Source organism: Pteropus medius, unplaced genomic scaffold (assembly GCF_902729225.1).
Source record: "Pteropus medius unplaced genomic scaffold, Ma_sr-lr_union100, whole genome shotgun sequence".
NCBI lineage: Eukaryota > Metazoa > Chordata > Mammalia > Chiroptera > Pteropodidae > Pteropus > Pteropus medius.
This window is the reverse complement of record NW_024352785.1, coordinates 8,518,021-8,533,220: the sequence shown is the minus strand read 5'-3', so window position 1 is coordinate 8,533,220 and position 15,200 is coordinate 8,518,021. Positions and strand designations below refer to the sequence as shown.

The window sequence follows — 15,200 nt, the reverse complement described above, 5'->3', positions numbered from 1 at the left end:
ATATCTGTTCTTTCTTTTTATAAGCTTTCAGAATTTTCTCTAGTTCTTAGTTGTTCTTATGATTTATTTATAGTATTTCTAGGTGTAGTTTTCTTCCTATCCTATTTTGTATCCTGAATTCTTTCTACTTTCTCTCATTCTGGAAAATTCTCAATCATTATTTCTTAAAATATTTACTTATTTGATTATTTTTTCCTCTCCTGTGGAGTCTCCTACTTATTTTATAGATATTAACAGTTTCTTCTACTATTCAAATATTTTGACTTTTTGTTTACATTGTCTGCTCTTTTCCTTATTAGTGAGAGTTCCTTGAAGTAATTATATAGAGAGTTCTAATTAATCTTTTGTCATTTGTGAGTTCCCATTTTATTCAATTATTTTAATCTTTTTTATTGTAAAACATCGCAATGTAGAAGAAAATGAATAAAACATAAATATTTGGTTTAACAAATTATTATTATAGAGTGAATACTCATATAATTACCACCACGGCTGACTTTATACGCATGCAACCTGTTCGGTTACACTGGGATCTGCTACTTAAAGAGTCCCATACTTAGTTTAATGAGCTGCTGTCACTGTCTTGAGATTTTTAAATAATTTTAAAAATAAAGGCCTCCACATTTTCATTTTGCACAGGCTCTGCAATTATGTAGCCCATCCTGAACACTATCCATCTCAAGAAACAAAAATCTGCCACACTTCAGAAGCCTCCAACCTGTTTCTTCCCAATTACAGTCCCTTCTCGCACCATGAAGATATCTATGGTAACCACTTCATTGCTTTTTTATATAATTTTATCATCTAGTATGATTGTACATACTATAGTTTTGTTTTCTTGCGTTAGCAAATGTCTCATATTGTGGCACATCAATAAGATGGATTATACAGAAGCCACTAAAATTTTAATTATGAAAATTATAGGGAATAGAAATAGGAAATTCTCTGTTCCTGGAAAGATGGCTAATTATCATAGACACTTACTTCCTCTTCCAACCCAACCTTGAAGATAACACATAGAAAAGAACCACAAATGGAGCTAAGCAATTAATGTAAAAAGAACCAGGAAGGGCTACAGTGTCCTAGGCAGCATGTTACAATGGTGTATCTAACAGACAGAGTTCAACTGTGTTTCCCCTTCTCAGAAAGATGCCTTCCACCTATTTGTACAGATAAATATTGAACAAATGATCACACAATGTATATATGTGACAAAAAGGAAAAGGTACCTGGTGCAATGAAAGCACATAATGAGGATTTGACTAAGCCTGAGCAGACTTTCCAGGCAGGAGCAACTTTTGGTCTGTGGTCTGAACGAGTTAACTGAGGTGAGCCTTGCTATGGGAAGGAGCACATCGCAGCTGAAGGATTCTAGGAAGACAGTGTGCAGCAAGTGAAAAGGAGGTTTCAGACAAATCTAGAGGGATAACAAGAAGCCATATCAAACAGGCCATATCGCAAGAGAAAAGATTTTAAATAGGTCAATGATATGATCCGATTAGGTTTTAAATGGTCACTTGCATTGCAGAGAGTAGATTAGAAAGGAATAGTGGAAATGGAGAGACCAGTTAGATGGCTACTATAGTACTCCAAGTGAGATATGCTGATGGCTTATCTGTGGCAGTGTCAGTGAAGATGGAGATAAATAGATCAGTTTGAAAGATAGTAAGAATAAAAATGGTCATTTGTGGTCTACAGCCATGCTACCCCGCACAAGCCCGATCCCATCTGATCTCGGAACCTAAGCAGGGTCGGGCCTAGTTAGTACTTGAATGGGAGACCACTTTAGGAAGACCAGGTGCTATAGGCTTAAAAGATTAAAAAATAAGGGATTGTAAACTGACAAGGTCCTTGCAATCTATGAAGTCAAGCAAGGGTTGCCTCACCTAAAAAACATTTTTTAAAAACTGGTCAGTTGTGATTGTGGGAGCTAAAGCAGTAGAAAGTATCCAGATTAAGAATAACTCCCAGTTCCTGAAATATGCATCTCAGTGAATTGTGGGACAATTTGCTGAGTTAGGGAAACCAAAAGGAGGAACACATGGGGGCAGATGGCAGGGAGTCCAAATAGTGAGCTCTAGACCTGGTGATTGAAGTTTCCTTTGAGATATCCAGAGGAGATGCTGAATAGGCAGTGGGACAGTAAGCCTTTCACATGGCCTCTGATCACACTTAGGAGCCTTTCATAGGGAAAAGGCGCAAAAACAATATTCTCTTCATGCATCTTTCTTAATCCTTTCTCCATTTACCATGGAAATTAAGACAGGCATATTCTTAGTAGGACAGCCTTATTCTCTAGCCATGACTCTGAAAGGCACTAAAATCTATAACAAATAAAGATTATCAATCCCTGACATTAAGTAAAAGTAATAATAACAAAAGATTTAATGCAAAATCACTTGAGGTTAGCTCTTTAAAAAGCAATGTATGGATTCTGAATTCTTATTATTGGGTGCCTACAATCATATTAAATTTCGGGTAACTCACTGAGAATAATAATGACAAGGTTGTACATAGACATCTTTCTTATTAAAGGAGAGCAATTATGTAGAAAAATATGACTTTCAAAATCAACAGTTTTTCAAAGGCAATGTGTACATCACTTTTCCTTACAAGGCTATGGATATATTCTTATGAATTTAATATTTAAGCACTAATCATTAATAATTTAAGAGCTCTTATCATACTACTACTCTAATAAAGCATGGTAACTAACTTCCATAGCATCAGTAATCAGTGTAAATGAAGGACACTCATTTTACCATTACGAGGGGGTGGGGCTAAGGTCAACTCACGCTTCAAGCTTTCTTTTTGTTCTATAGCATGTCCCTTATAGAAACATGCATATCTTACTTGCTGTTTCTGCTTCTCTTTGCACGATACATTAAATTCTCTTAGCTCAAATTATTAATTTATTATCACCAAGTTAAAATCTGTTTAAAATGCCCAGAGGATGTGTATTGTAGGTTCACAGCTATAGATCCGACAGTTTATAAACTTGTTGCCAATGAAATAGGAGACTTCCATATATTCAGAGGCCATTATCTGAACCAAAAATAAAATTTCTAATTATTTCCATCCATAAAATGTCCAGAAGAATGCTATGCTATGTTAATTGTAAGAATATAGAGTAATATAACAGATGTCATAGGTGGGCTGCTACCTAGGAGGGACAAAATCCTTCAGTGAAGGAAGCATTCTTTTCATCATTATCATATTTCATTATTTATGAGCTCTTACAGCTGAATAAGAATAATATATTACTTGGATGCCCTCTCTGTCCCAGACTCTGAACCAGGTGTTTTCCATGATATCTTGTTTAATCTCCACAACAATTATGAGGTGCATATTATCCGTATTTTAAAAAGACAAAACCTAACACATTAAGTAACTTGCCCAAGGCACATAGATAAGTAAATAGCAGAGCCATAAATTAATAACTTGTATTTGAACTACTGAACTTCTATAGGAAATAATGGTAAGGAACAACTGGTAACCTGGGGAGATGAGAAATCCTAGAAGCAGAAAAAAAATCATCCAGTGATAAAGATTTTTAATATAATATTCACCTCTAGTCAACTCTTGATCATCTCAGGATACAGAAAACAGTAGTTACCTAAACCACGAAAATCTTGGGAAAAACTCCAAATTTCTTTCACCGATTCCTTTTCTTCTTTAGTATTAAAAGTGTTTAGGGTGCAGAAAACTAATGCCACAAAGATCTAATATTAACTATAGAGAAACTATAATCAAACAACTGGAGTGAACTATGTATATGAGAAAATGACTTCAGAATTTTTCCATTTTCCTCTTTCTCTATGTCCTAACCAGAAATCAGACATATCCTCAAGACATAATAGCACTGAACAGTACCACAGTTTCACAATTAGTTTCTTTCTTGACTAATTTATTATGAAAACCACTTGCTTTAGAGTATCTGTGCTACAACCTCCATTTTCCTCTCTTAGGGTTTTTGCTTTTTTCATTTTTTAGTCTTTCCATAGAAACTTAGGCTTAATATAAATTCTTTTCCTACAAAACTGATTAATCCTGCTATGTAAACATATTGGTACTCTCTTAGGATACTGACCATTCTGAATGTTATCCTAGTCTAGGAGCAGGTCTTAAACAATAAAGATTGAATAGGCACATGGTCCCTTTCAACATGAGTTCCCTCGCCATTTTTTGGAACAGAAATATGCGCTAGGCAAGTCCTCCCAGCTTCTCCTCAATCCACCCACGGGATTAATACTTATTAAATCAAGTTAAAGGTTACTAATGGAGCTCTTTTTAATCTACTAATTTACAGATTTTGAAATCTACCCTTTCCTGATATCAGAGGGTATAGGACTCAGCTCTGAGCAACCCTCTTCCATTTGGTTCAAATTATGTTGCATCTAGAAGATATTCTTTCATCTGTGATGTGAAATTTAGCTGTTTCCTAGTTTCATTATAGATATTTTTCCCTCTATATTTGTTTTTTCTGTTTATTTCTGTAGATTTGAGAAAGAGGAATAAGGCAAACATACTCTCCTTTTACCATCTTTCCAGACAAATCTCTAATTTGAGTATTTAAATATCTAATTAAATATTAAATATTCATTAAAATATTGATTAAATATTGCATATTTAAATAGGCAGAGTTATACACAATTTAATATCAAAAAGAAAATGCCAAAAATACAAATATTTAAAACCTCTTCCAATAGTCATTGTGAGACTATCTTTAAAATGTGACCGTTGGACAATGTATCACTCACTCCCTTATTAGCCATTCCTATAATAGGAGCCTTGGTTTTCTCTACATTATGCTAGGACCCTAGAAGAACACAGAGATAACAGGAAGGGTAGATCAGGAACCACACATGAGTGGTTTGCACAACATCAAGTAAAAAATAACATAAAGAGCTACAGCAATACCTTTTCAGAGTATAAACTCCATTGTTAGAAGCTATCAACTGAACCAGAACCACAGTATGAACCAGTCCCCAAACCCCAAAACCATTTGGCCTGAGTCACCAGACTACCCCATAACTTTTGTCACAATGGACTACTCACTCCTACATACATGTCCCACAAAAGTGCCTTTCCCCACAAAAGTTTTTCTACCTGAACTTTGCCATTTCTGCCTGTCAATCTCATCCATCCTTCAATGTCCAATTCATATTCTTTCTTCTCTGAAGCTTTTATCATTGTTTTCTCCAGTCAAATGAACCTTTCCCTACTTTGCATCTCTTTTTCACCATCTACCCTGTATCCTCATTCAGTAATTATTACTCAGCATCTACTATATGCCAAGCACTAGTCTAAGGATTATGGATACAGTGCTGAAAAAGGCACAATTCTTCCTCTATGAGCTCATATTCAAATGGATGATATGAAGTAACAAACAAAAACTGTTTTCCTATGAAGAAAATTTAAGCTAATGTAAAGAGTAAGATGAATACAGTGACCCTGAAAGGGGGCAGGAAAGAACTCTCTGAGTGACATTTGAGGACAGAACCAAATGTAGTGAGGGAGCAATCAAGGTAAGATGAGGGGGAGAGCATCCCAAGCAGAGAGAACAGGTGCAAAGGCCCCGAGGCCGGGATTAAATGCTCCATTTATGAAAGGAACACCCAAAAGGCAAGTGTTGCCTGGAAACCTGGGAGGCAGGATTGGGGGAGTAGAAGGAAACAAGTTTAGAAAGATAAATCAGGTTAAGTAGAGCATTATAGGCCATAATAAGGAATTTAGTAACAAGGACTGCATCTGCAACTGCACTGAACACTTTATTATCCCTTTCTTTGGTGAACTCCCACCCTGTCTCATGTGGTTCTGTAGAATCTCCATCATAATGACCTGCCTATTCCTGGGCTGCAAAGTATATGACCCAGGTCAGGTCTAGCACTGTCCTTTCTTATCCAGTCCACAGTGAGTAGGTAGTCAGGGTACTCAAGCCAAGGTCAAAATTTTAACAATTGCAGTGCTACTTTGTGTCAGGGGTTATCTGTACTCTACTTACCACAGGTGGTAAGATTCCTCGTTGTCAACCAGGTGGTACATAATCTACATCCAAAATCCTATTCCAGCATCTGCTTTCTTAGATCACGCCTGCAACCAAATGTCACAGGTTGGGTACAACTCTGACAAGGATAATGGCACGCAGGAGTGTTCTTGTGATACCAGAAAAGGGAACCAATGAAAGTGGAATTGGACAGAGAGGGATGAGACACAATACAATCTTACGGGAGGTTTCAGCCCTTGCTCCAGGAAGTCTTGAAGCTAGAATGACTGTTCAGAGTTGTCTCAAGTAGAAGCAAGAGGACTGAGCCTTTGTATCCCAAACACCGATCAGCCGCCAGAGATGGGCCACCGTAGAAAGGGGGCGTGACTTAGAGTTTATAAGGAATCTCATATTACAGAAATTCAATGAAGTTTCTGGCTGAAAGGGTCAGGGTTTGGGCTGAAAACAGATGAAAAGAGTAAAAAGATTTTAATGAAGAGTCTGTTTACAGAGGAAGAAGCAGGGTTTAGGAAAAAAACAAAGAAAATGAAGCACCCTATGACTAGTAATAGAAGGAAGCTACTAACACTCCTCGGCCTGAGGGAGCAAAGGAAGGAACAAAAAAAGTTACTGGAAACCAAAAAGTCGGAGCTGCAGGAGAGGGCTGTCTGACAGGAGCTGTGTCTTTCAGCTGAGGGTAAAAGGACACAGTCAACCCACCAGTGACCCAGCAGACAGAGACATAGGGAAATAAATTCTCCAGCTCTGTCTCCTCTCACTTTTCAATCTTTTGCTGGTGTCTCCCATTGGCCAAACCCAACTGAAGGCAGAGGACATAAAAGTCAGCACCCTAGGCTCAAAGGAGAGTGGATTTGTAGGGACAGACTGTCCATCATAGTGACCTTCACAATTGCTTACTAAAATTTAAGACACAACATTGAATTTTAGATATAGTTAGATATGTTTATCAGTACAAATGAAAAGGCTGTTTTTTAAACCATTTCCTATTTGCCCCAAGAATACTGTCCAGCGGCACTTGCAACTGCAGCATTTACCCCAAGATAACTCACAGAATACAGTCCTAACCTTACTGCCAAAGATTGCCATGAAATATCTCACTTTTATTATTATTTTCATATTGCTCTAGTGTATCAATAGTCTTTGGAAACAAATGACATATTCTATTTACAGCATTCTGTTTTTAGTTGTGGTATTTCCATTTACAAAATATAGTTATTTTTGATTGCTGAAAATGTCAAATCTTAGAAAACGTAGCATTCCTACATGTGATATTAACATCATTCTTGAACAGGTGTCAGCCAAAGATTCATTTGATGACTCCAATTTATGTGCACACTTCTGTTACATTAGGATTAGAGACAAGTTCTATTTAGAAATAACTCCAAGAACAGTTTTTATATTTTATTTTCACATTGAAAACCAGTCAGATATTCTTCAGCCTCAAAGAACATATTTATGTAAAATTAAATTAACACTGGCAGGAAACTGCACTTTTTTTTCTAAACAGGAAATGGGTTAAAAGGGCACTTTCTTGATTCCATATTGTTAACTTTGGTGGAAAGAGGTGTGAATGGTGACCACTATGGTTCACGTGTTGGCTGGGTGTGACTGAGGATATCGCCAAATCACGAAGGACAAAGGAACAAAGAAACAGGAAAGTGGAGGTAAAAAGTAGTACATCGTTTGAAGACTTGGGCACTTCAAGACTATTTTTTGGGGAGAAATGTGGCAAGATTATCCTCTAAAGAAGTGGGTCCTCTTTGCGCCCTGGATTAGTGGTCTATACACAAGATGCCACAAAGAAACGGTCCCAGCCACTTTCCCAGAGTGGTCTCCCAATTTGACTCGGGTTTTCTTTCTCTTTGGGTGGGAAGAATCCAAACACCAATATTTATAGCATGTCCCTCATGTGTCATCAAACTCCTTATACATTAGGGTTACTATTGGCTCTGGAAAGGAGACAAAGCACATAATTGTAATATATGTCCAAAGCTGACCAGAGAAGGGAGTAGGGAAGAGTTAGTTACAGGAAGATCTGTGCAAGCTCCCTCCTTCACTAAAGCCCTCCTCAGCCTTACCGCTGATCCTTTAGGGAAGAAGGAACAGATTTTAAGTCATGGTCGTAACCATTATATACAAATGTCTCAGAGTCAAAGAATCTAAAGTCCATAACTAAAACTAACTCCAACCCCTCAGCAGCCAGAAACACAACTTAAATTATGTTATGGTTGAAGGAGAAGAGCCCCACCTCCAGGAATTTGTTCTGCTTAGGACAACCTTTTACTTTTCCAAAGGAATGATTTTGATCAAACCTCTCAAACTTTTGGGCATCAGGTTCTTCATCTATAAAATAATAAGATTGAACTATATGATTTCTAAAATTATTTCCAACCCTAAAAGATCTTGAAAACATTCTTATCATTTAAGCTTTCTCATTCATATCAAAGAAGCTTGACTGGTGTTTGAAAATGAATACAGCAGCACTATCTAGCGGACAACAGTAGTAATACTAGTGATAAAACAGACAAAATTTCACAAAGAGAAAGTAATTATGTAGAACATTCCAGGTAGTATTTCTTAACTTTTTGCAGATTGTGGGCCTCTTGGAGAATCTAACAAAAGTTATGGACGCCCTTTCCATGCCCTTGTTAAAAAAAAAAAATCATTTATCCACAGATATTGGGTTTATTTCTGGATTCTCCATTATGTTCCATCGACCTGTTTGTCTATCTTTATGCTAATACCGAGTTATTTTGTGTACTGTATCTTTATAAGTCTTAAAATCAGGTAGTGTAAGCTGTCCAAAGTTGCTCTTTTTCAGAGTTGTTTTGTCTGTTATAGATACTTTGCATTTCCATAATAATTTTTAAATCAGTTTGTTGATGTCTACAAAACGGCTGCTGGGATTTTAATTTGGATTGTGTTAAATCTATAGATTTTGGAGAGAACTGACATCTTAACAATGTTAAGTCTTTTATTCCATGAATAAGGTAAATCTCGTTTCTTAGGTCTTCTTTAATTTCTGTCAGCAATATTTTGTACTTTTCAGTGTACAAGTCTTTCTCATTTTTTGTCAGTTACTCCTAGGTATTTGATATTTTTTATGTTACTATAAAGTTTTTTTTTCAATTCCAATTGTTCGTTGCTAGTCTATAAAAATACAGTTTAGTGTGTGCGTGAGGTAGTATTTGACTTTGCATTCTACAGCCTGGTTAAACTCACTAATTACTTCTAGTAACTTTTATTAGTGGATAGCTAATAATTTTGCCTGCCTAGCATCCTTATTTGGTAATATTATTTTAATTTTCCTTTCAAAACCATTTATCTCCTATTCTTTGTCTATATACTTAGAGTAAGCATTTGACATAGTGATACTTTATATTCTTTGAACAGCAGTTCTTTGTTCAATTAGCACAGTACAGTTAGCACTGTGATTGGTGTAGAGATAAGCACATGGCCAATTGATCCAATGAGAGTCAATCCTGAAATGGATGAGGAAACTAGTGGGAAAATATTGCTTTTTCTAGCTAGTTTAAAGTGGGACATTATTCATTTCTAATGTAAGTCCATTGTGGTCAGAGAACATACTTTGCATAATTTGAATCCTCTTAAATTTATAGAGATTTTATAAAAAAATAGAATTACCATATGATCCAGCAATTCCACTTTTGGGTGTATTATCCAAAAAAAATTGAAATCAGGATCATGAAGAGATATATGCATTTCATGTTCATTGTAGCATTACTCACAATAGCCAAAATATGGAAACAACCTAAATATCTATCGGTGAATGAATGGATAAAGAAAATGTGGTACATACATACAAGGGAATATATTCAGCCTTAAAAAAAGAAAACCCTGCCATATGCAATAACATGAATGAAGCTGTGAGAACATTATGTTAAGTGAAATAAGTTAGTCACAGGACAAATATTGAATCATTCCACTTATATGAGATATCTAAAATAGTCAGTATTATAGAAACAGAGAATAGAATAGTGGTTACCAGGGACTAGGGGGAGGGGAAAACAAAAAGTTGCTATTCAAAGAATAATAAAGTTTCAGTTATGCATAATAGCTAAGTTCTATAGATCTGCAATACAAATCGTGTCTATAGTTAACATTACTGTGTTGTGCACTTAAAAAATTAAGAGGGTAAACTCATTTTATGAAGCCATGATTACCCTGATTCCCAAACTAGACAAAAACATTACAAAAAAAATTATTAGGCCGATATTCTTGATGAATGTAGATGCAAAAATCCTCAACAAAATATTAGCAAACCAATTTCAGCAGTACATTAAAAATATTATACGCTTGATCAAGTAGATTTTATTGCTGGGATGCAAGTGTGGTTCAATATCTACAAATCAATTAACATGACATACCACATTAACAAATTGAAAGATAAAAATTATATGATCATATAAATAGATGCAGAAAAAGCATTTGACAAAATCCAGCATCCATTTATAATAAAAATTCTCAGCAAAGTGGGAATAGAGGGTATATATCTCAGAATAATAAAGGACATATATGACAAGCCTACAGCTAACATCATACTCAAGGGGGAAAAGCTGAAAGCGTTCTCCTTAAGATCAGGAACAAGATAAGGATGTCCACTGTCACCACTTTTATTCAACATAGTATTGGAAGTCCTAGCTACCACAATTAGACAAGAAAGAGAAGTAAAAGGCATCCAAATTGGAAAGGAAGAAGTAAAACCGTCATTATTTGCAGATGACATGACATTATATAGAGAGAACCCTAAAGATTCCACCAAAAAACTGTTAAAACTGATAAATTCAGTAAAGTAGCAGGATACAAATTAATATTCAGAAATTAGTTATGTTTTTAGACACCAATGAACTATCAGAAAGAAAAATTTTTGTTAAATCCCATTTACAATTGCATAAGAAACAACAAAATACCTAGGAATTATTTTAACCAAGGAGGTGAAAGAACTCTACTCAGAAAATTATAAGTCATTGAAGAAAGAAATTGAAGAAGATACAAATAAATGGAAGCATATACCATGCTCATGGACAGGAAAAATTAACATTGTTAAAAACTATCCAATGAAATCTACAGAATCAATATAACCCCTAACAAAATACCAATGGCATTTTTCAGAGAACTAGAAGAAATAATCCAAAAATTTATATGAAACCACAAAAGATCCCCAATAGCTAAGGCAATGTTGAAAAAGAAAAACAAAGCTGGAGGGATCACACTACCTGATATCAAACTATACTACAAGGCTATAGTAATCAAACAATCATGGTACTGACATAAAAACAGACACACAGATCAATGGAACAGAACAGAGAGCCCAGAAATAAATCCACACATGTATGATCATTTAATCTACAACAAAGCTGTCAGGAAAAAATAATGGAGTAAAGACAGTCTCTTTATGGGGTAAAAACACCATATACAAGAACAAACTCAAAATGATTTAAAGACTTAAATGTAAGACTTGAAACCATAAAACTCCTAGAAGAAAACATAAGCAGTAAGCTCTCTGACATTGCTCTTAGTAATATTTTTTCTGATATATCTTCTTGGGTAAGGGAAACAAAAGAAAAATTAAACAAATAGAATTACATCAAACTAAAAGGGTTTTGGACACCAAAGGAATGGTTTCTAAAACAAAAAGACAGCCTACTGAATGGGAGAAGATATTTGTCTATGACACATCTGATAAGGGGTTAATATACAAAATTTATAAAAACTCATACAACTCAACACCAAAAAAAAAAAACCCAATTAAAAAATAGACAGAGGACCTGAATAGGTATTTCTCCAAAGAAGACACACAGATGGTCAATAGGCATAAGAATAGATGCTCAGCATCACTAACCGCAACGTCATCTCACCCGTCAGAATGGCTATTATCAATAAATCAAAAAACAAGCGTTGGTGAGGATATGGAGACAAAAGAACCCTTGTGTACTGTTGGTGGGATTGCAAATTGTTGCAGCCACTATGGAAAACAGTATGGAGGTTCCTCAAACAATTAAAAATACAACTACCATATCACCCAGCAATTCCACTTCTGGGTATTTATCTGAAGAAATACAAAACACTAATTTGAAAAGATATATGCACCCCTCTGTTCACTGCAGTGCTATTTACAATAGTGAAAATATAGAAGCAACCTAAGTGCCCATCAGTAGATGATTGGGTAAAGAAGAAGTGATAAATATATACAATGGAATATTACTCAGCCATAAAATAAAATGAAGTCTTACCATTTGCAATGATATGGATAGACCTAGAGTGTACTATGCTAAATGAAATAAGTCAGGCAGAGAAGGACAAATACCATGTGATTTCACTTACATATGGAATCTAAAGAACAAAATAAACAAACAAACAAATAAAACAAAAATAGACTCATAGATGCAGAGAACTAACTAGTGATTGCCAGATCAGAGGCGGGTTGTGGGTTGGGTGAAAAAGGTGAAAAAATTAAGAAGTACACATTGGTAGTTAAAAAATACCAATTTTTTAACTAAAAAATTGAAGTATACAGGGGGGGATGTGAAGTATACAGCATAGAGAATACAGTCAATGATATTGTAGTAACTATGCATAGTGCCAGGTGGATACTAGAGTAACCAGGAAAATCACTTCATAAATTATATAAATGTCTAACCTTTATGCTGTACACCTGAAACAATATAAAATAATACTGAATGTCAACTCTAATTGAAAAATTTTAAAAATTAAAAATATTCCATACTATGCATGTAATATCATCATACTGAGCCATCTCTGTACTCATGGACATGCAGGTCATGCCAGTTTTTTAACGTTATAAAATGTTTCACAATCAAAAAATTAAGAGGGTAGATCTCATCTTAAGTGTTCTTACCAGAATAAAAAATAAATAAATTTACTGAGATTTGTTTTATGGCCCACAAAATGGTCTATCATGATTCATTTTTGGTGTGCACTTAAAAAAATGCATTTTCTGCTGATGCAAGTGGTATGGTCTATAAATGTTAATTAGGTCAAGTTATTTGATAGTATTTTTTAAGACTATATTTGATAGTATTTTTTAAGATAGTATCTTTGCTGATTTTCTGCTTATTTTTTCTACCAAAATTGAGAGAGGGGTATTGAAGTCTCTGACAATAATTGTGAACTTATTTTTCCTTCCAGTTCTATCCATTTTTACTTAAGTATTTTGAAGTTATTAGGCGCCTAAGCATTTAGATTATCCTTTTATCATTACTAAATGACTAGCCTTATTCCTAGTTATATTCTTTGTGCTGAAGTTTACTTTACCTGATATTAATATAGTCATTCTAGCTTTTTTTTATTAATATTAGCATGGTATAACTTCTACCATTTTTAAAACTTTTAATCTATTTGTGTCTTCATATTTAAAACACATGTTATAAACATCATGCAGTAGAGTCTTGATTTTTTTATAGAATATGACAAGCTCTCTCTTAAATTGGAATTTTTAAGTATTTAATATGAATATTGACTTTGTTAAGTTTGAGTCTATCATCTTGCTATTTGTTTTGCATTTGTTCTTTTGTTTTTATTTGTTATTTCCATTTTTTCTTTGTTTCTTTTTATCTATTTTCTGCATTCTTTTGCATTTTTACAAATCTGGCTGGTGGGAACAGGCACTATTTCTGGCATTTTATAAGCACCAGGCATATCCTTTCAGATGATTCTTTTCTTGACTTTAACTAGTTTCTGCACGTGCACACTGTTCAGTACTCTGTTGAATATCCCGGGGGGACCATTTACAAATCTCTGAGGTTCTCTATGCAGTTCTCCCCTTTCATTCTGTTCAATGAACTTTAGCTGCTTTGGTTTCCCCACTCTCAACTCTATCTCCTTAACTCTATCTCTTCAACTCAGAAACTCTATTAAGATATGCTTCGGTTCCTTCTCACAGTGCCATGGCCAAAACCCTCTCAAGGCAGTAAGCTTGGGAAATTGTAGGACTCTCCATGTTTGTTTCCCATCTCTCAGGGATTACTGTCCTTTATTACCTGATATCCAGTGTCTTGAAAACTGTTGTTTCTGTATTTTGTCTTTTTTAAATGTTGTTTCAGGAGAGAAAATAGATCTGGTCCATGTTACTCCAACTTGGTTAGAAGTACAAGTCCTCACTATCCAACTTTAAAAATTCCTCTAAAGTACCAATAATCAAGACTACAGTATTGGTGAAGGGACAGATATAGAGATCAATGGAACATACTAGAGAGTCTAGAAATAGAGCCAAATAAATACAGCAAACTGATTTTTGACCAAGGAGTAAAGGCAATTCAATAACAGGTAATCTTTTTAACAATGATGTTGGAACTTCTGTATTCATAAAGACAATCTCAACCTAAATATCACAACTTGTACAAAAATTAACTCAAAATGAATCATGAATCTAAATATAAAACATAAAACTGTAGAACTTTTACAAGGAAACATAAGAAAAAACCTTCATGACTGGAGATTAGACAAAGAGTTCTTAAAATGACAACAAAATCACAATTTATAAAAGAAAAGGTTTTGATAAATTATAGTTTGTCAAAATTAAATACTATAAAACATACTGTGAAGACAATGAAAAAGCAAGCTACAGATAGGAAAAAATATTTGCAAAACACATATCTGACAAAGGACTTGTATATAATGAATATATAATGAACTCCCAAAATGCAACAGTAAGAAAAGAAACAATTTTAAAATGGTCAAAACACTTGGGCAGACACCACCGAAAAGGATATATGGGTGACTGCTGTAGGCTGAATGTTTCTATCCCCCCAAAATTCATATGTTGAGGTCCTAATGCCCAGTGTGATGGTATTAGTAGCCTTTGTGGAGCCTTTGGGAGGTATTTAGGTGATGAGTGCTGAGCTCTCATGAATGGAATTAGTGCCTTTATAAGAGAGGCCCCCGAGAGCTTGATCATTCCTTCCTACCACATGAGAACACAGCGAGAAGTCAGCTGTCTGCAACCAGGAAGAGGGTTTGCACCATACCCCCAACCATGCTGGCATTTTGATCTTGGACTTTCAGCCTCCAGAATTTTGAGAAATAAATTTCTGTTCTTTATAAGCCACACAGTCTGTAGTATTTTGTTATAAAAGCCTGAGCAGACTTACGGTGACATAATAAGCACATGAAAAGATGTTCAACATTAGTAGCTATCAGAGATAGACAACCT

General features: G+C 35.0%; 1 pseudogene; it reads left to right on the top strand.

The window, feature by feature from the left end:
- The first annotated feature begins 1,690 nt into the window (after window positions 1–1,690).
- Window positions 1,691–1,810, top strand: LOC120590979 (uncharacterized; annotated as a pseudogene).
- The last annotated feature ends 13,390 nt before the right edge of the window (window positions 1,811–15,200 follow it).